We start from the raw sequence: 26942 nt of genomic DNA, 5'->3' as shown, positions 1-26942 counted from the left end.
GGAAGCAGCTGCAAGAGCGACGGACCCAGATGATAAAACTTTATTTTGAATGCATGTTTCAGAATAAAGCAAAAGGGAAAATTTGAACATTTATTTACTAGGTGACAAGAGACAACAACCCGCAATCTTTTCATGATGAGAAATAAATCTGTAAGATGCAACGTCATTCGGGTCTCTCTCCCTCACATGTCCAGTGGAATGAATGGAATTCCACGAGCAATGGACGTCGTTGTGATGTTTCTGACGTGATTCTTCCGTGAAAACATGCAGAACAACGTCATGCCTGTTGTTTACAGCACTGTTGAATAATAAAGACGAAGGAGCAGCGTTTTTCCTCTGGCTTTATTACATCATGACTCTCCTGTGTTTCAATAAGGAGCAGACAAACAGCGATCAGAGCGATCAGAACCATCAAAACATCTGTTCACATGTTCATTTCCAGTTGACTGTGGACACAGACGTCAGAGTTAGAAACTATTCTTCTTCAATCAGTTCCAGAACAACCGTCAGGGATGATGAAATGTGGCGCTGGTCGCGTCTCTCAGCAGCTCTGAGCAGGTCTGCAGAGCAGAGGACTCAACGGCAGCAGCTACAGATAGAACATGAGTCATGGCTCGTCATGGAGGTGGACCCAATAGCTAGAATGTTGCAGGTTTACAGAGGACACGGGACAACAAGAGTAAATTAATAGTTTATTAAATACAATAATAAACGGAGGACGGACAGGAACTGAGGGTTGAAGTTGAGTGTTTGCATTTTCCCGTCAATGTATCTTGAAAAGTTGACTCTGGCTAGCAGGCCAACTTCTGAGGACTCAGGAGAGGAATGTGTTACAATGTCTGAGTGATGTGGGTGGAACAAGAGGCAGGTGGCATGTTGAGTCCTCCTCATGCAACAGGGGTGCAGAACCGATGTGCGAGGTGATAGGAATATTGTATTCTACTTTCCATTGTGTGGGGACAAGGGAGTGGACAAGCTCGATTTGAGAAGTTGCGCCCAACCTACAACCTTGAGATTAAGAGTCTCATGCTCTACTGACTGAGCTAGTCGGGCTACATGGCATATTGCCTGACTGAGAAAAAATGCAGGGCAAATAACATTATAAAACACTTTAAAAGTCATGCTGGGTCAAGACAACCACACAGCAACTGGTTCAGAGTCACATGCTTTAAACAACTCCAGTCAAAAGTTCACATATACTGTAAACTATAGTTGGCTGTCATTTACCACCACCATTTACCAGTGGTGGGCCGTGAATTTTTCACCTTGGCCTTCAGTCAAGTCCTAAGTTAGTAAGTAATGTAAGTCAGTGATGCTCCACATAGTTTCCTTTGTTTTTGGATCCAGCACTTTCATCGTGTCCCCAAAATGACAAACAGTGTGTGTGACTTAATTTGTCTTCAGCTGACTGGAGTTCAACCAGACTGACTGAAATCAAACATTCCAGTTCCCTGGGGAAGGTACGGGCCGACAGCACTGTGAAATCACCAACCGATCACCTGCCCTACTCACCGTGAGGTTCGTCACGGAACCAAAGTGGATCTTCTTCCCAGGGTGGTCTCTAACCACCAGCCTTTCCCGCAACAGCCAAACGCGCTGACCAATTACGTCACAGAGACATGAGAATGAGGATCTCTACAAAAAGAGAGACACTTTGAGAGCAGGAAAACATGTTGTTCTGAAAACCATGGAAATGGAGTGATGGCTCAATTGAAGTTAGACACACTCTGATGCTTCATAGATACACATCTTGGGAATAACAACTCTGCACTTGTGATCCAAAGTTGTTAACCAGACACGTTACATTGAACACAACAAGAAGCCCTACAAGAGCAGGGCATCAAAAAATTAGTAAAAACTCATGTTGTTCCTCTCCACGGAAATCTTTAGTAAAAGGCGAAAGATTTATACGATCTGAAGAGAAACATGAGTGAACTACTGACACTGAACCAGAGAAGGAGCTGTATTCTTCCACATCGACCTTTAACTCATGGTGGCGCCCTCTGCATCGTGCGTGTCTCACAACATGATGAATGAAGACAAAGTGGGGAAGTAATCTGTCGAATAGTACTACACAAGATAAAAAGCTGCAACGTAAACTCTATGAGCAGCTTGTCCACAACAACAAGATATTTGGGCTTCAAACATCAAGTAAGTCTGGACGCTGACTGCAACACACAGGTCACAAGGCAAGAAAATCTACATTCACGTTGCTGGTAGGACTCGAACCTACACGGGGAAACCCCAATGGATTTCAAGTCCATCGCCTTAACCACTCGGCCACAACAACACTGTTCCTCAGACACTTCATCAGTCATTTAGTTATGGGTTCATTAGAAACCAGTTCATCACATCTCTTCCTCATCTTTCAACCAACAATGATGATGGCTGCTTTTCAAGCACTTGACCTGGGTTCGATTCCCAGCCACTGCACGTAGCCCACTCCATTCAGTCGTGATTCAAAGAACTGGTTTCTTCTGACCATTCACAAATCCACTGAAGGCACGAGTGATGAAGGCCATGGAACTGAAATCCATTGGGGATTTCCCCCGTAGCTTCGAGTCCTACCAACAACGCCAGGCAGAGATTGATTTTTATCCCATTGAGACCTGTCTGTTGGTCGTCCGCGTCCAGTCTTAATGGGACATTTGAGTGTTGACAGTTGACGCACAAATATTCTGCCATCCACGGTTAGATGGCAAAAACAATTGCCAAAGCCTGAGAATTGAACCCAGATCAACTGCTTGGAAGGAAGCTACAGTTTACACAAGAACACCATTGCACAGATTCATGTCAAGGAACATTCACTTTCACAAAGAGAAATCGACAATAGCGGATGAACAAACATGCAGTGAGATGAGGTTTTTGGCCGACTCAGTTCGGCTCCTCAGCTTCTCTATGTCTTTAAGTCCATGTCAGCTCAAGATATGTATCTACTCAGTTCCACTCTGTACATAAATTGATGCATCGGTCAAAATATAGCTGTGTGAGTGTTATGAATGTGGGTTGGAATACTTGAGCTTCATTTTCTAAATGTTGTGATGTCTGCCTTGCGCGCCCCTCTCTCTCGCTCTTTTGCCTGTTTTGAGTTCCTACTGACTCAGAAGTCTGAAATGTTGTAGAATTTCCTTCTTTCATTTCCTTCACTTCTTCATTCATTTTTTCTTCATGATTTGTAATTTTACCAAAATCACTGACTCACCCGCAAAGCACATCGTAAGGACTTTGAACTAATTTCACCAGTTAAATCTGCCAAAACACACACACAAATCCCGGCTCTTTCTTTTTTTCACACAGTCACAGGTTTCCCACCTGATGCTCTCCATGATCTGTTTGAGGGCGTTGTGCCGACAGAAATTGCTGCGTGTACAAGGGAGATGATAGAATGCAAATACTTCACATTCAAGTGTTTGAACAACAAGAGTGTGTCATTTCCATACCAGCACACAGACAAAGTTGATCGACCTCGGCCCATTCCCAAGACATTTGCAGCAAGGAACACAATTGGAGGCAATGGCCATGAAAATGCCACATTGCTGAGATTGCTCCCATTCATATGGTACCTGAAGGACACGGAGCATGGACTGTGCTGATGGACTTGAAGGAGGTGGTTGAAATAGTACTGTGCCCGGTATTCACCGAAGAATCAATTCAGGATTTGCACAGGAAGATACTGGACCACCGAAACAGTTCAAACTCCGGCCTCAACATCATGACATTGAACACTACCCTGACCTGATAGGGTGTTTTGGCACCTTGTTCATTTACGGACCGTAGGATTTGAGGGTAAACACCACATTTTCTTTATATATATATATATATATATATACAACTGTGAAACTTCTCTCATGTTAACTGTTAAATACATATATAGTCACAGTGAACATAATATCAGTGGCCAGTATGGGGATCGAACCCATGGCCTTGGCGTTATTAGCACCACGCTCTAACCATCTGAGCTAACCGGCCAGTTGCACAACGAAATAATGTAATATATAATATACAATAATATTTGTGCACTGCATGCTACATAACTTGTCTCGTCTACGCTTGTGTGAGAGAAGTGTGGTGAGATGGCCTTTTCTGTTGTCTAAAAAATAAGTTTCCGAACACCTGTGATCTTATATTGGTTCGTACTCTGCGTTGTGGCTGCAGTTGTCAGTTGCTGGTTGCTTGCTCATGTTGTGATTAGTCACCTGCCTGGATCGAACGCATCTCCAAAGGAGGTCAATTGTCGAGGTGGTGTGTCCCCAAGTTGTTGTGGAGGGTAGATTGAAAATGGCGGAGCCAGTGCTCAACTATCACTACTTATTAAATGAAAACATGAAGAACGTTTCTTGTTTCGTAGCATAGGCCGCTCACACTGGTGATTTTAACCATCTCCACCAGCAGCCAGGATACAGCCACTTCGAGTGGTACTTCAGGCGGAACCGCTGCTAGTTGGACGACCTGTTGGTCCAGATCAGTGGCACCAATACAAGACACCAAGTACCGCGGTCTGTCCTCTGGCGAACGTCTGTCTTCGGTCAGCAACGCGATTTGTAGTTGTGTTCGCCGACTTGTGTACAAGTCTTTCCGAACTGTCATCAATCATCAGTGCACCACAACTGCTCGTTCAAGAGTCATCCACCAGTTGAACAGAGCAAAGGTCCTTGCACATTATAATTCATCTCTGCAATAAAACAAAGCTGCGTTCAAGTCAGTTTGTTGACATTTTTCAAAGTGCTTTTGATTGATTTTGATTTTTTTCTGTGAAGCCATTTTACACAAAAAACAATATTCAATATCAAACTCTCTTTATTTGCAAAATATAAAATAAAATAAATAATTCATTTATACTCATTCAATACACACAGAATCATAGTCAGACCTGAAGTGAACTATGTCGGTGTGTTTTGAAGGATCTTCCCAGCAGGGACATCAGCATCCGGGGACCCTCCCTCAGTTGGTCTCTTCCTTTGGTGTCCTGCACATAATGGAAGTTGGAAAGTTGGAGGAGATGCAGCAGCAGCACCAGGTGAGACAGGAGGAAGGTCCATCCTCCTCCTCACATAAATGACAAGAGAGTGTGATGACATCATTGTACTAGCGATACAGAAAAATGCGATCCAGAAAGCTCTATATGTTTAATATTTAGCCAGCATTCAGGTCAATTTTAAGGTGGGATGTGCAATATCCTGTCATTAAAACAGTGAGTCAGTGGAGCATGAGGCGTGTGATCTCAGGGGCTGGTGTCAGGCAAATACAGAAGAGGAGAGGCATTTCCTCTATGAGGAGCTTCACTGAGGCACTGAGGCATGAGCATTGAATAACAGTGTCTATATGGAAGACAGAGAACATCCTATCGTCCATTGTGTCAGGACAATGGTGTGTACAACCTGGATTTGAGCAAGCTAAAAAGTTGAACCAACGTGGGGCTCGAACCCACGACCCTGAGATTAAGAGTCTCATGCTCTACCGACTGAGCTAGCCAGGCTCCATGGTGTGTTGTCTGACCGAGAGAAGCTCGACTTTCTATCCAGTAGTCGGACGAAGCTGTTTACATTCAAATTCAAGAGCTTCAATTTAAAGAATGCACAGCAAATAACATGATGAATACAACCCTTTAAAATACACATATGCTGAGTCAAGACAACCACACAGCAACTGCTTCAGAGTCACATGGTTTAAACAACTCCAGTCAAAAGTGCAAATATACTGTAAACTATAGTTGACACCACCATTTACTCTTTGCCCACAAAGACCTTCAGGAATAATTCCCAGAATAATCCCTTCATCCTTTTCAGGCATTGTTCACAATATATTTAAGGTTCAGATTTAGAAAGAGTAACGTGTTTACATTTTTTCCTTTCATCACACTTCTTCTTGAACTTACTCATTGTCCAGCCTAAACACTGCAGGTCCTGAGTTGCAGTTACTCTGAGATGTCTCTTTGCAATCCTCCTCATGGATGGGAATGTAGCTTCATGTATTTTCTACCAAAGAAGTGGGTCTCCATTCCATGCACTTGATCTTTCCTCTGAGTCACGCTGCTTTTCATTGACTGCACAAGCCTCGTTGGCGCAGTAGGCAGCGCGTCAGTCTCATAATCTGAAGGTCGTGAGTTCGAGCCTCACACGGGGCACTGTCTTTTTAGGGTGCAACTGTTTTGGGGGACAAGCTTTGCAACATGACTCCTACCACGACCTTTATTTATGGTATGTTTCCACGGAGCGATATGTGTCCATTTTCCCCTCTTCCCAGACATCAGGACAGTTGTGGATGATGTTTGCAACCAAGACCAGCACAATGTAGGACGGACGACTGCAGAACACGAGAAAAGTCTCTTTTGTGCTCTGATCACATATATGTGTGCAAAACAGGTCACTGACGTCAGAAGACGGTCACCAGTTCTCAGATGTTAATGAAACAATGGTTCAGAGGATTTTCTTGATGTGCTGGTTTGTTCAAAGGCTGAACAACAGAAGCAACGTTTCTGTTGTTTCAACATCATATAATTGTTGATTTCATGGTGACGATGCTGTGTATTAGCAGCTAAATGTTGTGATATCTGCCTTGCATGACGCGTTCGGCTGTTAACCGAAAGGTTGGTGGTTCGAGCCCACCCAGGGACGAGACCTGCTTTATCTTATCCTGTTGAACATTGTCTATCAGCCTCACAGTAGGTTCCCTGTTCAAACAAGCACGCGGAGTTTAACCAATCATGAGTCAGGTGAAACACACTGTGCTGCCCCAGAGAATCACTCCAGCAGACGTTTGTAAATAGTTATGCAGCTACCAAACATCATCTCGCTCTAATACGTGCAATGTTCTGGTTTGATCTGTAAAATCTCCTGCTCTTCCACTCCCTCACAGTCAGAAGGCTGCATTCAAGTACCAAAACAGGATACTCTTCAATATCACATGAGTCAGTTCTCTGTAGCACTGATGGATTTGGTCAGGTTCAATAAAAGTAGCAAATCTGATTCCTGTCTCGACTGAGTTCTCAAACCAACCATGTCATTGGTTAAGGACCATGATTATCATCTTATTGACACGTCAGAGACCTTGTCAGTGACAAACATTTAATAACACAATGACCATGTTATGGTACGTTGTGTTTCAACATTTAATGTGATTCGACGTCTTAGAATGGTGCTTAACTGAAACTTTGCTGGAAGTGCTACTTGACGAAGTCAAATAAACTCAAAACTAGCTTGTCAATTCTTATTTCAGCGTTTGCTTCTTTCTTCATTTGAGTGAAAAGATCTTAAAGTCTGAGCTACTAAACAAGATTATTGTTCTTAATTCAAGAGTTCTCATTATTAGCTTTTCTTTCTCAAAATGAGACAAAGCATTCACACTAAACAAACCAAGCAAACAGAATTCACATTGTCAACAATTATTGATTCAATTAAATTGTTGAAAAAGTGCCTTGTGATAGCTGCAGGTAGTGAGCAAACTTCACTGAGACAACAAACATCACAGGTCATAATGTCTAGAATGCAAGTAATGTGTTGTTACATTGTTTAAAAAAACCCTCATAAGACATTATCTTATCTTACAGCAGTGGTGGAAGATTCAGGTTTGTTGAGCTTTAGAGCAATTTAACCAATCTGACTTGAACAGTTACACCGCTACCCATTTACATGAATCACACTTTCATTATTACCAGAACGTACATATGAAAAATGTACTTACTTTCACACGGACACTACACTGCAAAAACTCCTGATCTGGCCAAGACTTACAATCTCATATCGAGGCTAAAGTTCTTATTGATCTTGGTTTGAGTATAATATACTATGTAAGACCAAATTGTATAAGATTATTAAGATTGTTTTAAGAATATTTCTACTCTTTTTTTCTTACTTAGTTAATCTCACCTTAGTAAATCTCAAAGTTAGTTACTTTAAATGTAAATCAAGCCAAATCATTGACTACTTCAGGCCACCCTGTGTTTTTTAAGACTGTTTCGAACTTGTTTCAAGACCAGCAACAAATGCTTAAGAGGATTATCATGAAGGGCTAGATTTTGGAGATCAACATCACCTCTGTCAGAGTGAGTACATGAATGAAGTTTGTAGTACAAGATAAAGCAGGTCACGTCCCTGGGTGGGCTCCAACCACCAACCTTTCGGCTAACAGTCGGACTTGCTAAGCTATTGCGCCACAGAGACATGTGGAAATAAAATGATGTTGAAACAACAGAAACTTTGCATCTGTTGTTCAGCCTTTGAACAAACCAGCACTTCAAGACAATCCTCTGAACCATTGTTCCAATAACATCTGTGAACTGGTGATTGATGATGGTCTTCTGTCAGTGATTTGTTTTGCACACATATAAGTGATCAGAGCACAAAAGGGACTTTTCTGGAGTCGTCCGTCCTACATCGTGCTGGTCTTGGTTGCAAACATCATCCACAACTGTCCTGATGTCCGGGAAGAGGGCAAAATGGACACACATCGCTCCGTGGAAACATACCATAAATAAAGGTCGTGGTAGGAGTCATGTTGCAAAGCTTGTCCCGCAAAACAGTTGAACGTAAATGAATGGAATGGAAATCCATATCACTTTTCAAAAAGACAGTGAGGCTCGAACTCACAACCTTCAGATTACGAGACTGACGCGCTGCCTACTGCGCCAACGAGGGTTGTGTGTTCTAAGTCTGTCTTATGTAAATACATCTAATAAAAAATAATGATAAAACATGGTAGTGTTATTAGAACTTTCTGCATTTTATTTTACCCATCTGATTCTCCAAGATGTAATAAGTGAGTCACAGTATCAGAGCCTGAACCAAGTCCTTTTGCAACCAGTAAAACCGGCCGACTTGGCCAGTGACAAAGCATCGCCTGAACAGGGACTTGAACCCTGGACCGTCAGATTAAAAGTCTGATGCTCTACCGACTGAGCTATCCAGGCTCCTAGCGAGGTGTGATGTGTGTAACCAGATGCAGTGTGTGCGTTCCTTGTCTTAGCCGATGTTTGTGGTGAGCACATGACAAACCTGATATCAGCTGTGTTGGTGAGATATTTCATTTGATCTTTTTTTTCATTCAAGTTTCAGTTTTTTCTTTCCACAGGCTGTGCTCAAATAGGGTCTATACCTGTGTGGGTTTGAACCACCAACCTAACAATTCATATTCTTTTTCAAGATTTCAAGATGGTTCAAGAAATCCTCTAATTTTGGAACTCTTCTCGCTTCGGTGGCCCGGCTAGCTCAGTCGGTAGAGCATGAGACTCTTAATCTCAGGGTCGTGGGTTCGAGCCCCACGTTGGGCGCAGTATTTTATCTGCCTCTAATCTGGGTGGTCTACATCCTTGTGTCCACATGATGCACCGACTGCAGAGGCAAATCTTCCCTTTTTCGTGTTACGTTTGTTCTCTGTCACACAAACACAGAACTCCAGAACAAATCAATGTAGTACATATACCAGGACTGTAGGGACGCTGTAATGCTGAAGCACGACGCATGTGCAAATCAGGATCGTGTGGTAAATATTAGCACTGCTGCATAAATTACATTCAGTCCTACTTTTATTTTCCCCACAGGAACTGCAGAATATGGTCCCACAGTTTAACTCAACACAACAAAAGCTCCAATACACGTTTGACTCTTTTGTCGGAGTTCCAAATCACAGGTGGTTTTCTCCAAGATGCTGACTTCAATGAAGATTTGGACAAAATTAAACGACAAGAAAAGCCAGATATTTTCAATATATTAGTTGCTTGTGTCTGTATTTGAGATGGTGTTTTGTGTCCCAGGGTTAGGAAGGTTTATCACCTTGAGTCTGGCGCCTTCGACCGCTCGGCCATCCTGACAACTGACCTTCAGAAGGTCGTCAGCAGCTGCATAGAAACTGGAATAACCAGTTAAAACCTGCAAAGTTCAGCGATCATGTGAACTGACTTGAGTGAAAGTAGGGTATCAAACACCTCAGAACATTCCAAAGCAGTTCAAACTGAGATGGCAGGGGAGGCACCATTGTCAGGAGGTGGTTCACCCAAGGCTTCAAGGATTCAAGCACAGAAAGTATCTTTTCATTCTGGCACTGGGGTTGAACTGCTTTGGAATGTTGTGAGGCGTCTGATACCCTGAATACGTGATTTGTTGGTTTTAGGAGATATTGGGTCAACCATGTTTTCACCACCATTATGTCTGTAACAGCGTATGGAGCTTTATGCTTGATCAGATATCAAGAAAATGTAGCTTTATCTGGGTCTGATGCTGAGTAAATAGTTTTTTATTTGTCTTTTATTTTGAGTTTGATGGTCAGTGTTAACATGAGATCTGGAACCTGTTTTGTGATTTAAAAAGAAAAAGAAAAAAAAAGAGAAAAAGTAAACTGGTGAAAGAGAAATTAATTTGTTGCTCAGTGAAGAGGAGGAAGATGTCTGGTCGGATGTGTGTATTTTACACAAATACAATAAGTATAGTCAGAAGAGTCAGAGAAAAATGGATGACCTGTATGTGGAAATAAAGACAAGTTTTGGCAGTAGTTGATAAGGAGAGAAAAGACAAGCACAGAAAAAGTTTCAATAAAGAGTGAGGGATGTTAAAGAAGGAGAATGAGTTTGAGGCAGAAATGCACAATGGAACATTTGTTAGAGAATTTACAGTAGAAGGAAAGGAGAGTAGTGGAAAAAGAAAAGAATTTGAAAGATGTTGACAAGTACCATGCATTAGCGTCAGGCCACGCAACAACAGCTTTTGACCGAAATACATGACTTTCATGGTTGACCCAATATCTCCTAAAACCAACAAATCACGTCTCCAGGGTTCAAGTCCCTGTTCAGGCGATGCGTTGTCGCTGGTCAAGTTGGCTGTTTCACTGGTTGTGTGTTGGTGCAGCTTGCAAAATGACTCAAAACTTTCTTGTCAGTGGAGCTGATTAAAGGAGTGTTCAGCCAGAAGAATCCACTGAACGACGCCCTTGAAATGTCAGTTTTCCAAGACATTTTGAGCCATATGAACTGACTTGAGTGAAAGTTGGGTATCAGACGCCTCACAACATTCCAAAGCAGTTCAACCCCAGTGCCAGAATGAAAAGATACTTTCTGTGCTTGAATCCTTGAAGCCTTGGGTGAACCACCTCCTGACAATGGTGCCTCCCCTGCCATCTCAGTTTGAACTGCTTTAGAATGTTCTGAGGTGTTTGATACCCTACTTTCACTCAAGTCAGTTCACATGGAATTGAACAATACATAGGGCTAGTGGCGCAATGGATAACGCGCCTGACTACGGATCAGGAGATTCCAGGTTCGACTCCTGGCTAGCTTGACCTCTTTTTCATATGTCATTCTTGATGTGGAAGTTAAACGTGCACTGCATGCGACATGACTTGTCTCGTCTACGCTTGTGTGAGAGAAACGCGGTCAGATGGCCTTTTCTATTGTGTAAGAAATATGTTTCCGAACACCTGTGATCGTATATTGGTTCGTACTTTGCGTTGTGGCTGCAGCAACCCCAGTTCAAATCCAGGTCATGGCACTGTGCTTTTCTTTTGTTAATTCAGTTACTGACAAAGCATGTGTTGAATCCAATACACTAGAATGTGATGTGATGCAGAAATGCCTTGAATCCTTGCTGGAGAAACACTTTTGTGGCATTTCTAACTCAAGCTTTGACCAAATGGCCTCATTGCTGCCTGCACATAATGTCAGAAATGGAAAAACTGCACTGAGAACAAAACAAAAAAGAGGTTCCAACCATGGAAGGTTTTTATATTGTTGCTTTGATTGCTTTTTTTTGTTCCGTCCCCACGGAAGGTTTTAAAGTTCAGTCGTCATTCTCCCGTCATTAGTGCTTTTTTTATTATGTTTTTTTTTAATTTATTATTTTCAGTGTAGTTTGCAACTTTTGAGTCCAGAACCAATATTAAGTTTGTGTTCATATTTACCCAATACACACTGTATATGTTGTGATGCTAAATGCCATGAAGGTAGGTCGGTCGGTGAACAGCTCTGTTGTTGATTCTTTTTCTTTTCCCCCCACTGCATTGTGTACATGTAAAAAAATCAAAAAAATGTATCTCAAGACTCTTTCGAAGGAGATTTGAATGGCTTGTCCTCCTCTGAAATGCAGCCAGCTGAATCTTTCTTAGTACAGTGGACAGTATCTCCACCTGTCATGTGAAGTACTGGTGTTCGATTCCCCAAAGCTTTTCTTCATGATGGTCAGTAGCTGGTAGCTTGCTCAGGTCGTGATTAGTTGTCACCTGCCCGGTTCGAACACGTCGCCAAAGTTGATCAGACACTGGGGGGTGTGGTCTCAAGTTGTTGTGGACGGTGGATTGAAAATGGCAGCGTCACCAGGATACGTTGCTTCGAGTGGTACTTCAGGCGGAACCGCTGCTAGTTGGACGACCTGTTGGTCCAGATCAGTGGCACCAATACAAGACACCAAGTACCGCGGTCGGTCCTCTGGCGAATGTCTGTCTTCGGTCAGCAACTCGATTTGTAGTTGTGTTCGCCGACTTGTGTACAAGTCTTTCTGAACTGTCATCAATTCATGAACCCTGCAGTCGTATCTGCTGTATGCTTGAAGTAATTTTGGAGATACATAATCTGTCATTGTCAATAATTTGGACACGAAAACTAGAGTATTCATAATAACATTTATATTTTCTTTGAGTCTTGTCAGTTAGCACCACTTTGTGGTAATCAATTAATGGAACAGTTAAATGCATTGTGTTAAAACGATTCATCCTGTGAGTTGATGTGCTGTTGTATGGTTGATATTTACTTTGTTAAATTATCACCTACATATACATGTTTACATATCCATGTATGGTTTATATTTTGCAGAAACTCTGTAACAGGAGACTCATCACCAACTGCTTCAGTGTTGGTGACCGTCCACTTCCAGGAGCTGACCAGAGGACCACTGCCACAGACCACATGTTTTTGTCGCAGATGAAGCGTCTCCTTTTTGCTCATTCAAGAGTCAGCCACGTATTTTAACAAAGCATCGGTCCACATTGTTGCACCTATAATTCATCTCTGCAATAAAACAAAGCTGTGTTTTTTGTCAAACACTTTATTGGCAAAAATAAAGTAACTAATTCATTTATACTCATTTAATACACACAGAATCACAGTCAAACTTGAAGTGAACTACGTAGGTGTGTTTAGAAGGATCTTCCTCAGAGGGACGAGGGTCAAGAGAGGCGGAGGAAGTGGGGCGGCATCCGGTTCTTTAATGAAACTGTGGCTACAAAGAAAATAAATGAAGGGTCCAAATGGTTTCAGTCAGCTGTTGTTTTGCTTGGTAAAGTAACATTTTAAATTTATGTGGAACCTGGAAGGAACGAGGACCTTGAAAACTGTCCCTTCTTCTGAGCTGGGTTTGTGGAGGGAGTTCATTAGTAGATGTTTGAGCTCAGCATCAGCATCGGGGGACACCTTCCTCTGTTGGTCTCTTCCTTCGGTGTCCTGCACATAATGGAAGTTGAGTTCAATTACATGCCATAGTGATGAGTACTAATAAATAAGATCTGTATAGGACAGCAATAGTTAACCTAAAGCAAGTCATGTCACTATGACAGTGAATGATGTAGTACAATAACATTTAATTAAAAAAATAGGATAATGGTAGAAAATGTTATTTCTACATACATCAGGAGCAGCAGTGGATGAGGAGGGGCCAGTGGCAGGTGGAGGAGACGCAGCAGCACCAGGTGAAGAGGGAGGAAGGTCCATCCTCCTCCTCCTCATCACCAACATCATGAGTGGATCCATCCTCCTCCTCTCCTTAATGACAGCATGGCGTGATTACATTATTGTACTAGCTAAACAGAAAAAAGCAATACAGAAAGCTACATACATTTTTATATTTATATATTAATCTAGTATTCAGAATGTCCCCACTAAATGAATGTGCAAACCTACCTGCTACCTTGCTGCTGCTGCCTCTCCAGTCATGTTGGCCGAGGTCTCTCTTGGAGATGGAGGGCTCCAGAAGAGAGAGGACAGTGACGAAGGCTCACTTCACGGCACTACAGTAGATGCCGCTGACCACTCCGCTCCTCGGTCACCGTCCTCCCCTCATATAAACAGAGCCTTCAGGACGTCTCATCTGAATTAAATTAAATCAGAAACAGTACTTATTTATCCCGTCACCAGACATACGTAGTTTCTACAGTCGCAGCAGTACATTCGCCACGTAAACTCGGTGGACATTGCGTTTAGACGAATATAACTTAAGTAAACTTAGGTAAATAAAGGTCTCAACTCACCAGTCACGCCACCGTTGTGGCGAACTTTCCCTCCGGACAAGATTCTTCCTATTTATGTAAAAAAATTCACAATTTGTGCCACTCTCGAGAGGATGGCGGAAAGTCTGCATGTAAACAACCGCAGCGATTAGCTTCGCCTCCGCCGGGACATGTCACTCGCGGATCTGGTCTCTGATTGGTCAATGCACCGCGACTGGTCGCAGTAGTTCAAAAAATTGAACTTCTGCGACTGACGCAGTAGCCCAGTTGCGTCGTCTTGAGTAGCCCTAATCGCCGTATGTAGCTCAAATCGTGTAGCGTCGCACACCCCAGTCGTGTCGCAGCCATGTTGGTCGCCGCTGATCGCCGTCAGTCGCCCAACTCCATTGACTTTGTATGTAAATCAATCGTGTTGCTCGCGGAAGTCGCGTTCGGTGTCAACGTACCTTTAGTTTGACTCGCTTAGCTCAATACACATGGACGGATCATCAATTGAACTCATATATCCCATGAGCCCAAGAATCCACTTTTGAAGTTTCTAATCTTTTCATCATCTGCCTTTCAATGATGTATCAATAAATCAACTGCAAAACTGATCCAGCCACATATCAGGTCCCACACCAGGACTCACAATCAACTGATGACAGTCTTCACGCACCTGGTTGGTGAAAAGGTGACTGGTTGGAACGAAAACCTGCACCCACTGTGGCCCTTTGAGGACCAGTGTGAGACCCCTGGTCTAGAGTGTCTCTCTCTCTTACTCACTGTAAAGGTAGTGTTAGCATTTGTCCATGAATCTTTATCTTTATTTGCATCAATGTATCTTGAAAAGTTGACTCTGGCTAGCAGGCCAACTTCTAAGGACTCAGGAGAGGAATGTGTTACAGTGTCTGAGTGATTTGGGTGGAACAAGAGGCAGGTGGCATGTTGAGTCCTCCTCATCCATCAGGGCTGCAGGATCTACATGCTAGACAGAGAACATCCTATCGTCCATTGTGTCGGGACAATGGTGTGTCCAACCCGGATTTGAGCAAGCTAAAAAGTTGCGCCCAACGTGGGGCTCGAACCCACGACCCTGAGATTAAGAGTCGCATGCTCTACCGACTGAGCTAGCCGGGCTCCGTGGTGTGTTGTCTGACTGAGAGAAGCTCGACTTTCTATCCAGTAATCGGACAAAGCTGTTTACATTCAATTTCAACAGCTTCAATTTAAAAAATGCACAGCAAATAACATGATGAATACAACACTTTAAAAACACACGTGCTGAGTCAAGACAACCACACAGCAACTGGTTCAGAGTCACATGCTTTAAACAACTCCAGTCAAAAGTGCAAATATACTGTAAACTATAGTTGACACCACCATTTACTCTTTGCCCACAAAGACCTTCAGGAATAATTCCCCGAATAATCCCTTTGTCCTTTTCAGGCATTGTTCCCAATATATTTAAGGTTCAGATTTAGAAAGAGTAACGTGTTTACATTTTTTCCTTTCATCACACTTCTTCTTGAACTTACTCATTGTCCAGCCTTAACACTGCAGGTCCTGAGTTGCAGTTACTCTGAGATGTCTCTTTGCAATCCTCCTCATGGATGGGAACGTTGCTTCATGTATTTTCTACCAAAGACGTGGGTCTCCATTCCATGCACTTGACCTTTCCTCTGAGTCACGATGCATTTCATTGACTGCACAAGCCTCGTTGGCGCAGTAGGCAGCGCGTCAGTCTCATAATCTGAAGGTCGTGAGTTTGAGCCTCACACGGGGCACTGTCTTTTTAGGGTGCAACTGTTTTGGGGGACAAGCTTTGCAACATGACTCCTAGCACGACCTTTGTTTATTGTATGTTTTTCACTTGCCCTTTCCTGTGAGTCACGCTGCATTTCAATGACCGCATCAGTGCCACTTGTGCGATGCAGCATCGATGCCAGAATTTGGTTGTCAAACTCTGACCATATCCCACCTGTTGTTATGGGTGAGGATGGAGAAGCCCATGCAGCGGGCTGTGAGGAAGCACCAGGCGTGAATGCTGACACAGAGCTGGTGGCAGAGCTTGTGCTTGGTTCAGGTTCAGATACGGTCGGAGCTGAGCTCTGACTCACTGATTGTATCTTGGTGAATCAGCTGGGTAAAGTAAAACACACAAGGCTTCTCAAAGTGAATATATATTTTGGAGTTTCAATGGCATTTTTATTATTATTTATTAGATGCATTTATATAACACAGATATGGTAAACACAAGCCTTGGTGCAGTAGGCAGCGCGTCAGTCTCATAATCAGAAGGTCGTGAGTTCGAGCCTCACACGGGGCACTGTCTTTTTGGAGTACAACTGTTTTGGGCGACAAGCTTTGCAACATGACTCCTAGCACGACCTTTGTTTATTGTATGTTTCCACCGAGCGATATGTGTCCATTTTGCCCTCTTCTCAGACATCAGGACAGTTGTGGATGATGTTTGCAATTATGACCAGCATGATGTAGGACAGACGACTCCAGAGAGAGTGACTCTCTCCGCAGAGAAAAGTCACCAGTTCACAGATGTTGTTGATTTCATGGTGACGATGCTGTGTTTTAGCAGCAAAATGTTGTGATATTGCCTTGCACAACCCTCTTTCTCTCACTTTTGCCTATTTTCAACTGACTCACAAGTCCAAGTTCATTTCTTTCTTCGTGATTTGTAATTGTGCCAAAATCGCTGACTCAAAGCACATAGTGAGTACTTTGAACTAATTTCACCAGTGAAGTCCACCAAAACACACACACACACACACATCTCGGCTCTGTCTCATTTCCTCTCAGAACAGACACATGGCTTGAGCCCATGAAATGAACTCTTCAATATATTTTCCGATGAAGACACACCTGCATTTATTCTGGGCTTTGATATCTGCCAGGGCTTTGTGAGATCTGCAGAATAAATGCACAAACTTTCAAAACTTTGTGACCTTTTTCATTCCCAACCTTCTTCTGAAATCGACGCTGTTGTGAACTGCATCCCAACCTGTAATGTTTGGTGGAAAGGCATGTAGTAGTGGATGGACTCACCAAACTGTGACAAGTCAAACTGCAAACATGGAGCCTGATGTGGTTACAGCTTTACAACTGTGGCAACAAGGTCCTTTGTTCAACTTGTTCCCTCGCTCCTCTCCTTATCTCCAGAACAGCAATACAATATCTCATGCAACTGGCCGGTTAGCTCAGATGGTTAGAGCGTGGTGCTAATAACACCAAGGCCATGGGTTCGAGCCCCATACTGGCCACTGTTATATTTTAGATGTTAAACTTCCCCCATGGCATCTCTGTGATTCAATGCTCATCCCTCAGTGCCTCAGTGAAGCTCCTCACAGAGGCCTCTCCTCTTCTGTATTTGCCTGACACCAGCCCCTGAGATCACACGCCTCATGCTCCACTGACTCACTGTTTTAATGACAGGATATTGCACATCCCAACCTTAAAACTGACCTGAATGCTGGCTAAATATTAAACATATAGAGCTTTCTGGATCGCAGAAAGTGTGTATCGCTAGTACAATGATGTCATCACACTCTGTTGTCATTCATGAGAGGAGGAGGATGGACCTTCCTCCTGCCTCACCTGGTGCTGCTGCTGCATCTCCTCCAACTTTCCAACTTCCATTTTGTGCTGGACACCAAAGGAAGAGACCAACTGAGGGAGGGTCCCCGGATGCTGATGTCCCTGCTGGGAAGATCCTTCAAAACACACCGACATAGTTCACTTCAAGTTTGACTATGACTCTGGGTGCATGGATGAGTATAAATGAATGAGGTCATGATTTTATTTTTGCAATTAAAAGGTTTGACGATGGGCATTTGTTTTCGTGGACAATGGCTTCAGAGAAAAAATCAAAATCGAAAGCACTGTGCAAAATGTCAACAAACTGAGTTGAACGCAGCTTTGTTTTATTGCAGAGATGAATTATAATGTGCAAGGACCTTTGCTCTGTTCAACAGGTAGGTGACTCTTGAACGAGCAGTTGTGGTGCACTGATGATTGATGACAGTTCAGAAAGACTTGTACACAAGTCGGCGAACACAACTACAAATCGAGTTGCTGACCGAAGACAGACGTTCACCAGAGGACAGACCGCGGTACTTGGTGTCCTGTATTCGACCACTGATCTGGACCAACAGGTCGTCCAACTAGCAGCGGTTCCGCTTGAAGTACCACTCGAAGCGGCTGTATCCCGGCGACGCTGCTGGAGGAGGTGGTTAAATTCACCAGTGTGAGCGGCTCTGGCCAATGCTACGAAATGAGAGACGTCTTTTTCTATGATTTCCTTTAATAAGTACCGATAGTTGAGCACTGGGTCCGCCATTTTCAATCCACCGTGCACAACAACTTGAGACCACACCCCCCAGCGTCTGATCAACTTTGGCGACGTGATCGAACCGGGCAGGTGACAACTAATCATGAGCTGAATAAGCTACCAGCTACTGACGACGCTACGGCGACTAAAAAGTTGCGGTTGCTGCAGCCACAACGCAGAGTACGAACCAAAATACGATCACAGGTGTTCGGAAACATATTTCTTACACAACAAAAAAGGCCATCTCACCACATTTCTCTCACACAAGTGTAGACGAGACAAGTTATTTAGCACGCAGTGCACAAATATTGTTCCCACATTTCACTTCCACATCAAGGATGAAAGATAAGTTTACACCGAGCTAGCCAGGAGTCGAACCTGGAATCTCCTGATCCGTAGTCAGGCGCGTTATCCATTGCGCCACGAGCCCTATGTTTTGTTCAATTCCATGTGAACTGACTTGAGTGAAAGTTGGGTATCAGATGCCTCACAACATTCCAAAGCAGTTCAACCCCAGTGCCAGAATGAAAAGAAACTTTCTGTGCTTGAATCCTTGAAGCCTTGGGTGAACCACCTCCTGACAATGGTGCCTCCCCTGCCATCTCAGTTTGACACGCTTAGCTCAATATCCTGACGATAGTCATCGGTTCCACAGCCACTGTATCGCGTGCCCTACAAAAATTAAGCAAAAAACATCGAAAAAAAAAAACAAAAAAAAAAGCACACCAACTCCCCATTGGGGAATCGTACCCCGGTCTTCCGCGTGACAGGCGGAGATACTGTCCACTATACTAACGAGGATGCTGCTTAAGCTCAGGGCCGTGGGTTCGAGCTCAACGTCAACTTTTTAGCCGCCTCGTGTAGTTTGTCTACAAATTATTTCTGTCCTGTCTTCCACATTGATGCTGCGGCTGTGATGGATGAGGAGGACTCAACATGCCACCTGCCTCTTGTTCCACCCAAATCACTCAGACATTGGAACACATTCCTCTCCTGAGTCCTCAGAAGTTGGCCTGCTAGCCAGAGTCAACTTTTCAAGATACATTGATGCAAATAAAGATAAGGATTCATGGACAAATGCTAACACTACCTTTACAGTGAGTAAGAGAGAGAGACACCCTAGTCCAGGGTCTCACACTGGTCCTCAAAGGGCCACAGTGGGTGCAGCTTTTTGTTCCAACCAGTCACCCTTTCACCAACCAGGTGCGTGAAGACTGTCATCAGTTGATTGTGAGTCCTGGTGTGGGACCTGATATGTGGCTGGATCGGTTTTGCAGTTGATTTATTGATACATCATTGAAAGGCAGATGATGAAAAGATTAGAAACTTCAAAAGTGGATTCTTGGGATCATGGGATAGTCTCTGAGGATTGCAGACTTTTAGGAATCATTTCGGACAGAGACGTCATATGAGTTCAATTGATGATCCGTCGATGTGTATTGAGCTAAGTGAGTCAAACTGAGATGGCAGGGGAGGCACCATTGTCAGGAGGTGGTTCACCCAAGGCTTCAAGGATTCAAGCACAGAAAGTATCTTTTCATTCTGGCACTGGGGTTGAACTGCTTTGGAATGTTGTGAGGCATCTGATACCCGACTTCCACTCAAGTCAGTTCATATGGCTCAAAATGTCTCGGAAAACAGACATTTCAAGGGTGTGGTTCAGTGGCTTCTTCAGGCTGAACACTGCTACAATCAGGCCCGTTGACAAGAGAGTTTTGAGTGCTTTTGCCAACAGCCAACTTGGCCAGACACCAAGCATCGCCTGAACAGGTACTTGAACCCTGGATCCTCAGATTAAAAGTCTGATGCTCTACCGACTGAGCTATCCAGGCTCCTAGGGAGGTGTGATGTGTGTAACCTGATGCAGTGAGTGTGTTCCTGTGTCTTAGCCGATGTTTGTGGTGAGCACATGACAAACCTGATATCAGCTGTGTTTTGTAACTCGCGGCGTTAGTTCCCTCAAGGAGATTGGAAGACGTGATTTGTTGGTTTTAGGAGACGACATTACCTCTATGTTAGCAACCGTTAGCATGGTTGCTAAGTGAGTCCGGGCTCACTCGTGTGATCAAAAGTGAAACTCTTTGTTTTTGTTACTCGACATCTGTCATTCTTGTAATACATAGACAACACAATCTCCAGAGTATTAAAATGTATTCAGAAACTTGGGAGTTTACTCCCAAAACCTGCCGTAGGAAGCGGGTTGATCACAGGTGAATGAGTGTAACTGCAGGCTGTCGTAAAGCTGGGTCTCTGGTCCCTCCCCCATTCCCACGTTTGTTTATGAGGAAAGACCGTGACGAAACAGTGAAAAATGTAATCACAGAAAGTAATATACACAACACTGTCCAGCTTATACTTGCAAAGGCAACTTCTAGAAGCATCTATCTATCATGCAGCCAGTGAGGAGAGGCAGGATCCAGCGAGAGGTGGAAGCAGCTGCAAGAGCAACGGACTCAGATGATAAAACTTTATTTTGAATGCATGTTTCAGAATGAAGCAAAAGGGAAAGTTTGAACATTTACTGGTGACAAGAGACAACAACCCGCAATCTTTTAGTTATGAGAAATAAATCTGTAAGATGCAACGTCATTCGGGTCTCTCTCCCTCACATGTCCAGTGGAATGAATGGAATTCCACGAGCAATGGATGTCGTCGTGATGTTTCTCACGTGATTCTTCCGTGAACACATGCAGAACAACGTCATGCCTGTTGTTTACGGCACTGTTGAATAATAAAGACGAAGGAGCAGCGTTTTTCCTCTGGCTTTATTACATCATGACTCTCCTGTGTTTCAATAAGGAGCAGACAAACAGCGATCAGAACCATCAAAACGTCCGTTCACACGTTTATTTCCAGTTCACTGTGGACACAGACGTCAGAGTTACAAACTATTCTTCTTCAATCAGTTCCAGAACAACCGTCAGAGATGATGAAATGTGGCGCTGGTCGCGTCTCTCAGCAGCTCTGAGCAGGTCTGCAGAGCAGAGGACTCAACGGCAGCAGCTACAGATAGAACATGAGTCATGGCTCGTCATGGAGGTGGACCCAATAGCTAGAATGTTGCAGGTTTACAGAGGACACGGGACAACAAGAGTAAATTAACAGTTTATTAAATACAATAATAAACGGACAGGAACTGAGGGTTGAGGTTGAGTGTTTGCATTTTCTCATCAATGTATCTTGAAAAGTTGACTCTGGCGAGCAGGCCAACTTCTGTGCCTCAACATGCCACCTGCCTCTTGTTGGGTGGAACAAGTTCAACCAGACTGTATGCCGTGACAGTCCAACAATTAAAGGCAGGGTCTGATCTTTTCATGCAGAGTATTGGGTGAAACCCTTTGAATGCAGAAATCAAACATTCCAGTCCCCTGGGGAAGGTACGGGCCGACAGCACTGTGAAATCACCAACCGATCACCTGCCCTACTAACCGTGAGGTTCGTCACGGAACCAAAGTGGATCTTCTTCCCAGGGTGGTCTCGAACCACCAGCCTTTCCCACAACAGCCAAACACACTAACCAGTTACGTCACAGAGACATGAGAATGAGGATCTCTACAAAAAGAGAGACACCTTTAGAGCAGGAAAAGATGTTGTTCTGAAAACCATGGAAATGGAGTGATGGCTCAATTGAAGTTAGACAACACACTCTGCTACTTCATAGATACACATCTTGGGAATAACAACTCTGCACTTGTGATCCAAAGTTGTTAACCAGACAGGTTACATTGAACACAATAAGAAGCCCTACAAGAGCAGGGCATCAAAAAATTAGTAAAAACTCATGTTGTTCCTCTCCACGGAAATCTTTAGTAAAAGGCGAAAGATTTATACGATCTGAAGAGAAACATGAGTGAACTACTGACACTGAACCAGAGAAGGAGCTGTATTCTTCCACATCGACCTTTAACTCATGGTGGCGCCCTCTGCATCGTGCGTGTCTCACGACGTGATGAATGAAGACAAAGTAAGGAAGTAATCCGTCGAAAAGTACGACACAAGATAAAAAGCTGCAACGTAAACTCTATGAGCAGCTGGTCCACAACACTCTTACAGTCTTATATTTTGGCTTGAAAACATCAAGTAAGTCTGGACGCTGACGACGACACACAGGTCACAAGGCAAGAAAATCTACATTAACGCTGTTGGTAGGACTCGAACCTACGCGGGGAAACCCCAATGGATTTCAAGTCCATCGCCTTAACCACTCGGCCACAACAACACCGTTTCTCGGTCACTTCATCATTTATATATTTATGGGTTCATTAGAAATCAGTTCATCACATCATCTCTTCCTCATCTTTCAAACAACAATGATGATGGCTGCTTTTCAAGCACTTGACCTGGGTTCGATTCCCAGCCACGGCACGTAGCCCATTCCATTCAGTCGTGATTCAAAGAACTGGTTTCTTCTGACCATTCACAAATCCACTGAAGGCACGAGTGATGAAGGCCATGGAACTGAAATCCATTGGGGATTTCCCCCGTAGCTTCGAGTCCTACCAACAGCGCCAGGCAGAGATTGATTTTTATCCCATTGAGACCTGTCTGTTGGTCGTCCGCGTCCAGCCTTAATGGGACTTTTGTGGTGTTGACAGTTGAGGCACAAATATTCTGCCATCCACGGTTAGATGGCAAAAACAATTGGCAAAGCCTGAGAATTGAACCCAGGTCAACTGCTTGGAAGGAAGCTACAGTTTACACAAGAACACCATTGCAGAGATTCCTGTCAAGGTACATTCACTTTCACAAAGAGAAATCCACAATAGTGGATGAACAATCATGCAGTGAGATGATGGTTTTTGGCCGACTCAGTTCGGCTCCTCAGCTTCTCTATTTCTTTAAGTCCATGTCAGCTCAAGATATGTATCTACTCAGTTCCACTCCGCACATAAATTGATGCATCGGTCAAAATATAGCAGTGTGAGTGTTATGAATGTGGGTTGGAATACTTGAGCTTCATTTTCTAAACGTTGTGATGTCTGCCTGCCCAAGGCATTTGCAGCAAGGAACACAACTGGTGGTAATGGACATGAAAATGCCACATTGCTGAGATTGTTTCCTTTCATATGGTACCTGAAGGACACGGAGCATGGACTGTGCTGATGGACTTGAAGGAGGTGGTTGAAATAGTACTGCGCCCGGTATTCACCGAAGAATCAATTCAGGATTTGCACAGGAAGATACTGGACCACCGAAACATTTCAAACTCCGGCCTCAACATCATGACATTGAACACTTCCCTGACCTGATAGGGTGTTTTGGCACCCTTGTTCATTTATGGAGCGTAGGATTTGAGGGTAAACACCGCATTTTCTTTAAATATATATTTATACACAACTGTGAAACTTCTCTCATGTTAACTGTTAAATACATATATAGTCACAGTTAACATAATATCATTGGCCAGTATGGGGATCGAACCCATGGCCTTGGCGTTATTAGCACCACGCTCTAACCATCTGAGCAAACCGGCCAGTTGCAGGAGATATTGTGTTGCTGTTCTGGAGATAAGGAGAGGAGCGAGGGAACAAGTTGAACAAAGGACCTTTGATGTTGAAGTCCTGCATAAATGAAGAGAAAGATCACCACTGAGGTTCAAAGATGATGAAGGAGATAGTCAGATGTGGAATTAGGGCTGATCCAGGATTGTACTCACAGTTGCTGCACAGAAGCTAAAGTTCAAACATCAGTCTCTTACAAGTACCATGCATTAGCAGTCAGACCATGTAACAACAGCTTTTGACCGTAATACATGACTTTCATGGTTCAGCCAATATTGAGGGACTCACTAGTAATCCCAGCTCCACGCTGTGGAGAAGATAGTTTTAAGAGGTGGTTTTATTGAGTTGCTCAATGCGCTCGCTGCATGGAATAACTGAACACATTTTCAGGCACATGCTTTGGTTCCTGCATCCAAATGAAATGCCTTCAAAAAATGCCTGCATTGGGGAAATATGAACATAAACTTAATACTCAAAAGTTGCAAAATACACAGAAAATTATGATTACGTAATAAAAACATTGATGAGGACTCAATTTCAAAACTTTTGGCGCGGAAGGAATGAAAGTGTGGTGAGCTGGATTTGAACCAGGGTTGCGGCGGCCACAACGCACAGTACTGACCACTATACGATCACGGCTGCCAGGACCCATGTTTCTTACACAATAGAAGAAGCCACCTCACCACATTTCTCTCACATTAGTGTTGACCAGAAAAGTTAGGTGGCATGCACTGCAGAAATACTGTTCTCATGTTTTACTTTTGCGTCATGAATGAAAGATTAGCCCGAGCTAGCCAGGAGTCGAACCTGGAATCTCCTGATCCGTAGTCAGGCGCGTTATCCATTGCGCCACTAGCCCTATGTTTGGTTCAATTCCATGTGAACTGACTTGAGTGAAAGTCGGGTATCAGACGCCTCACAACATTCCAAAGCAGTTCAACCCCAGTGCCAGAATGAAAAGAAACTTTCTGTGCTTGAGTCCTTGAAGCCTTGGGTGAACCACCTCCTGACAATGGTGCCTCCCCTGCCATCTCAGTTTGACTCGCTTAGCTCAATACACATCGACGGATCATCAATTGAACTCATATGACGTCTCTGTCCGAAATGATTCCTAAAAGTCCACAATCCTCAGAGACTATTCCATGAGCCCAAGAATCCACTTTTGAAGTTTCTAATCTTTTCATCATCTGCCTTTCAATGATGTATCAATAAATCAACTGCAAAACTGATCCAGCCACATGTCAGGTCCCACACCAGGACTCACAATCAAACTGATGACAGTCTTCACACACCTGCTTGGTGAAAAGGTGACTGGTTGTAAACCTGCACCCACTGTGGCCCTTTGAGGACCAGTGTGAGACCCCTGGTCTAGGGTGTCTCTCTCTCTTACTCACTGTAAAGGTAGTGTGAGCATTTGTCCATGATTCTTTATCTTTATTTGCATCAATGTATCTTGAAAAGTTGACTCTGGCTGGCAGGCCAAGTTCTGAGGTCTCGGGAGAGGAATGTGTTACAATGTCTGATTGATTTGGGTGGAACAAGAGGCAGGTGGCATGTTGAGTCCTCCTCATCCATCAGGGCTGCAGAGCCTATGTGCAAGACAGAGAACATCCTATCGTCCATTGTGTCGGGACAATGATGTGTCCAACCTGAATTTGAGCAAGCTAAAAAATTGCGCCCAACGTGGGGCTCGAACCCACGACCCTGAGATTAAGAGTCTCATGCTCTACCGACTGAGCTAGCCGGGCTCCATGGTGGGTAGTCTGACTGAGAGAACTTCGACTTTCTATCCAGTAATCGGATTAAGCTGTTTACATTCAAATTCAAAAATTCACAGCAAATAACATGATGAATACAACACTTTAAAAACACATGTGCTGAGTCAAGACAACCACACAGCAACTGATTCAGAGTCACATGCTTTAAACAACTCCAGTCAAAAGTGCAAATATACTGTAAACTATAGTTGGCACCACCATTTCCTCTTTGCCCACAAAGACCTTCAGGAATAATTCCCCGAATAATCCCTTCGTCCTTTTCAGGCATTGTTCACAATATATTTAAGGTTCAGATTTAGAAAGAGTAACGTGTTTACATTTTTTCCTTTCATCACACTTCTTCTTGAACTTACTCATTGTCCAGCCTTAACACTGCAGGTCCTGAGTTGCAGTTACTCTGAGATGTCTCTTTGCAATCCTCCTCATGGATGGGAACGTTGCTTCATGTATTTTCTACCAAAGAAGTGGGTCTCCATTCCATGCACTTGGCCTTTCCTCTGAGTCACGCTGCTTTTCATTGACTGCACAAGCCTCGTTGGCGCCGTAGGCAGCGCGTCAGTCTCATAATCTGAAGGTCGTGAGTTCGAGCCTCACTGTCATTTTGAAAAGTGGTATGGATTTCCATTCCATTCATTTACGTTCAACTGTTTCGGGGTACGTCCCATATGGTGTCGTTGTTTGGCCCCTGGTATGGGAACCACATCGGGACGCTCCAATCGATCAGTCACCATGATCCTGATCAAGCCATAAACCCCTTTGGGTGGACTCCTGTCCCATAGGTCGTCGTATTCCTAGTTCTTGCACAGGACAACCAGCGTTGACTATTAGCTTGGAGCTTCTGACCTTGTGCTGCCACTTTGACTGAACATGTGTAATACGTGCTTTTGACAGAGATTTGAATGCAAAACACTGAGACAAGATTTCAGCATCAGAGCGATTCACTGTCACCATTGGTATTTATGTACAACTGTTTTGGGACACAAGCTTTGCAACACTACGAAGTGATGCGAGCCATGTGACAACACAATGTCCATGTGATCGGTACAATGAGGTTTGGGACAAAGAAGTGGAAGACAGTGTTGGTTGATGCAAAGATGAAATGGTGGATTTTATTTATTGGACTCTGTCTCTGTCTGGTGT

At 43.7% G+C, this 26942-nt stretch overlaps 18 non-coding genes across 18 annotated transcripts; 5 read left to right on the top strand and 13 right to left on the bottom strand.

The window, feature by feature from the left end:
* Positions 1 to 1820: 1820 nt before the first annotated feature.
* On the bottom strand, positions 1821 to 1933 carry LOC128766518 (U5 spliceosomal RNA). Its single transcript, XR_008416016.1, has one exon. It is a non-coding gene; the product is annotated as a U5 spliceosomal RNA (small nuclear RNA).
* Positions 1934 to 2208: 275 nt separating this feature from the next.
* trnas-uga (transfer RNA serine (anticodon UGA)) lies at positions 2209 to 2290 on the bottom strand. Its single transcript has one exon. It is a non-coding gene; the product is annotated as a tRNA-Ser (tRNA).
* A 1605-nt stretch (positions 2291 to 3895) lies between these two features.
* Positions 3896 to 3969, bottom strand: trnai-aau (transfer RNA isoleucine (anticodon AAU)). Its single transcript has one exon. It is a non-coding gene; the product is annotated as a tRNA-Ile (tRNA).
* Positions 3970 to 5399: 1430 nt separating this feature from the next.
* On the bottom strand, positions 5400 to 5476 carry trnak-cuu (transfer RNA lysine (anticodon CUU)). The gene has a single exon. It is a non-coding gene; the product is annotated as a tRNA-Lys (tRNA).
* A 575-nt stretch (positions 5477 to 6051) lies between these two features.
* Positions 6052 to 6124, top strand: trnam-cau (transfer RNA methionine (anticodon CAU)). The gene has a single exon. It is a non-coding gene; the product is annotated as a tRNA-Met (tRNA).
* A 2708-nt stretch (positions 6125 to 8832) lies between these two features.
* On the bottom strand, positions 8833 to 8905 carry trnak-uuu (transfer RNA lysine (anticodon UUU)). Its single transcript has one exon. It is a non-coding gene; the product is annotated as a tRNA-Lys (tRNA).
* A 287-nt stretch (positions 8906 to 9192) lies between these two features.
* trnak-cuu (transfer RNA lysine (anticodon CUU)) lies at positions 9193 to 9265 on the top strand. Its single transcript has one exon. It is a non-coding gene; the product is annotated as a tRNA-Lys (tRNA).
* Positions 9266 to 11191: 1926 nt separating this feature from the next.
* On the top strand, positions 11192 to 11264 carry trnar-acg (transfer RNA arginine (anticodon ACG)). Its single transcript has one exon. It is a non-coding gene; the product is annotated as a tRNA-Arg (tRNA).
* Positions 11265 to 15245: 3981 nt separating this feature from the next.
* On the bottom strand, positions 15246 to 15318 carry trnak-cuu (transfer RNA lysine (anticodon CUU)). The gene has a single exon. It is a non-coding gene; the product is annotated as a tRNA-Lys (tRNA).
* A 574-nt stretch (positions 15319 to 15892) lies between these two features.
* On the top strand, positions 15893 to 15965 carry trnam-cau (transfer RNA methionine (anticodon CAU)). The gene has a single exon. It is a non-coding gene; the product is annotated as a tRNA-Met (tRNA).
* A 1417-nt stretch (positions 15966 to 17382) lies between these two features.
* Positions 17383 to 17456, top strand: trnai-aau (transfer RNA isoleucine (anticodon AAU)). The gene has a single exon. It is a non-coding gene; the product is annotated as a tRNA-Ile (tRNA).
* A 1424-nt stretch (positions 17457 to 18880) lies between these two features.
* On the bottom strand, positions 18881 to 18953 carry trnar-acg (transfer RNA arginine (anticodon ACG)). Its single transcript has one exon. It is a non-coding gene; the product is annotated as a tRNA-Arg (tRNA).
* Positions 18954 to 20282: 1329 nt separating this feature from the next.
* trnak-uuu (transfer RNA lysine (anticodon UUU)) lies at positions 20283 to 20355 on the bottom strand. Its single transcript has one exon. It is a non-coding gene; the product is annotated as a tRNA-Lys (tRNA).
* A 1908-nt stretch (positions 20356 to 22263) lies between these two features.
* Positions 22264 to 22376, bottom strand: LOC128766507 (U5 spliceosomal RNA). Its single transcript, XR_008416005.1, has one exon. It is a non-coding gene; the product is annotated as a U5 spliceosomal RNA (small nuclear RNA).
* Positions 22377 to 22660: 284 nt separating this feature from the next.
* On the bottom strand, positions 22661 to 22742 carry trnas-uga (transfer RNA serine (anticodon UGA)). The gene has a single exon. It is a non-coding gene; the product is annotated as a tRNA-Ser (tRNA).
* A 1181-nt stretch (positions 22743 to 23923) lies between these two features.
* On the bottom strand, positions 23924 to 23997 carry trnai-aau (transfer RNA isoleucine (anticodon AAU)). Its single transcript has one exon. It is a non-coding gene; the product is annotated as a tRNA-Ile (tRNA).
* Positions 23998 to 24810: 813 nt separating this feature from the next.
* trnar-acg (transfer RNA arginine (anticodon ACG)) lies at positions 24811 to 24883 on the bottom strand. The gene has a single exon. It is a non-coding gene; the product is annotated as a tRNA-Arg (tRNA).
* An 816-nt stretch (positions 24884 to 25699) lies between these two features.
* trnak-cuu (transfer RNA lysine (anticodon CUU)) lies at positions 25700 to 25772 on the bottom strand. Its single transcript has one exon. It is a non-coding gene; the product is annotated as a tRNA-Lys (tRNA).
* Positions 25773 to 26942: the final 1170 nt, after the last annotated feature.

Source organism: Synchiropus splendidus, chromosome 10 (genome assembly GCF_027744825.2).
Source record: "Synchiropus splendidus isolate RoL2022-P1 chromosome 10, RoL_Sspl_1.0, whole genome shotgun sequence".
NCBI lineage: Eukaryota > Metazoa > Chordata > Actinopteri > Syngnathiformes > Callionymidae > Synchiropus > Synchiropus splendidus.
The sequence above is the reverse complement of the archived record's forward strand: the minus strand, read 5'-3'. Positions and strand labels throughout refer to the sequence as shown.